Genomic DNA, 1,949 nt, shown 5'->3' with positions numbered 1-1,949 from the left:
AAGTGCTACATACTGTAAATCGTAAACAAAAACAACAATGCAAATGGTATGCCACAACAGATTCTTATTTTGTATTGAGCTCACAAAAAATGCATTATTACTCTTGTCAACTAAATTATGTTTCAAGTAAGCACGCCAATGTAGAGAGCTAAGTACAAACAATTATTTGAATGGTAAAATCATTACAGTAACTTCACTAAACTGTGTGTGTGTGTGTGTGTGTGTGTGTGTTTCTGCAGGGGAAGGCAGCAGAGGTCAAAGTGCGCTGGCTGCCTTGCGCTTCCTGGTAAGTGATGGCTTATTCTGTATATGTATTCATTCATTCATTTGTTCATTCATTCATTCATTACTATTATTTCCACATTTTCTTTGCCATACATATTTATATTGTTATTTAAACAATGGCCACAAAGCTTTCAAAGTAAACTTTGAGCAGTGACTGAGAATTTTTGGGGGCATAAGGAACACTCTAGGCATACTCAGACCCCTTTTAAAGTGAACTGAACTGCACATGTGAGAACATGTGCACAAGTAGTCATCTGGCTCAAGTTTGTTCAAATGACATCTGAAACTAATACATTCTAACCTGTTACATACATTTGCTAATTTTATTTTGTTTATTTGGGTTATTTTATATGGTGTTTGCCAAACAGCAGTTATTTTGTTCAAAGTGAAAACTACTGTTCCCATAATGAAACTGTGTTTTCTCTGTGTTCACATTATGAGTTCACTTAAAGAGGACTCAGATCACTTTCTAGTCCACTTCAGCGCTGATGGGGTCTTAAGCCCAATTCACATGTACATGTAAAGCTGCTTACACATATAGCCGACGGCCGACCGTTGACAGACAAGCCAGTCGAAATGATCAGTCTCCCCGTGTTGGTCCAAAAAGTGCCACAGAACACACCAACAAGATGAGACGAGACGTAGTCTCTAAACAATAGCAGGGCGCGTAATCTGTATTGTTGCCCAAGAAATGAAAACCGGCAGCTGATTGGACGAACGCGTCACATGGGTTTGTTTTCTCCGAAAATTCAGAGCCAGACTGTCATGGAGGCCGTTCAGAATACAATCGCATATTGTACTAAATATGCGCCCGACCTAGAGGCCTCTAACCACATAATCTCTGCGCCCCTCCCGTTGTGGTCAATATTTGCATAGCGACACAGTTAAGCCGATGCAGAACTTCGAAAGGTTGACTGGGCATGACTGTGTTGAAGTGACTGAGTGGCCAGATCTCTGCTGCATTGTGGGTACAGTAGTCTTCACTTGGAACAAAATGACTGCTGTTTGACATACGCCATATAAAATAAACCAACAAAAAGTATCCAACAGAAAACGGGCAAACCTTTATCAGCTTCAGATGACATATCTTCAAAACTTGAGCTTGAAGACTAGTTGGTAGCTGTAGGCTGTACTGTATGTGTGTAAGATGACTTGTGGACTCTTTACAGTGGCAGAGTCTGGGAAGACACCTGGGAGCCGGCCAGCAAATTTGCCTGATGACCTTTTTTTTTATGTTTTGTATATTTGTTTTACTATTTGTTTTGTATATTTGGTCAGAATTAAATTCACTATTGTTACATTTTATGATTTGTCTGTCAATCATTGACTACACTGAATAATTAATGTCATGACTTTGTGCTGTATTTGATGGTAAAAAAGTGAGATAGCGGAAAGTTGCATGTAGTGACACAACAAGTACCAAAGTGGCATCATACTAACTGATCATTAAAATTTTAGTCAGTATTTGTGCTAATTTTGGAGCACAGTAAATGGGCTCCTATTCTATCCCTGGTGACGGATACCTCCTACATAAGGATGTATTACTGAAAGACTGCATCCTTTTTGACCTCTGACCGCTTAGTAGCACTCCACAGTTTTTTGTTATCATGGTTGTCTGTTCAGAAAACTTATGAGAGTTCTTAACACATGTTAAAACATTCCCA

General features: G+C 39.1%; 1 long non-coding RNA gene across 1 annotated transcript; it reads left to right on the top strand.

Moving 5' to 3' along the window:
* The first annotated feature begins 235 nt into the window (after positions 1-235).
* On the top strand, positions 236-1,590 carry LOC120555081. The gene is made up of 2 exons (XR_005638638.1): positions 236-286; positions 1,455-1,590. It is a non-coding gene; the product is annotated as an uncharacterized LOC120555081 (long non-coding RNA).
* Positions 1,591-1,949: the final 359 nt, after the last annotated feature.

Source organism: Perca fluviatilis, unplaced genomic scaffold, assembly GCF_010015445.1.
Source record: "Perca fluviatilis unplaced genomic scaffold, GENO_Pfluv_1.0 PFLUV_unplaced_scaf_167, whole genome shotgun sequence".
In the NCBI taxonomy this organism is placed as follows: Eukaryota; Metazoa; Chordata; class Actinopteri; order Perciformes; family Percidae; genus Perca; species Perca fluviatilis.
The sequence above is the reverse complement of the archived record's forward strand: the minus strand, read 5'-3'. Positions and strand labels throughout refer to the sequence as shown.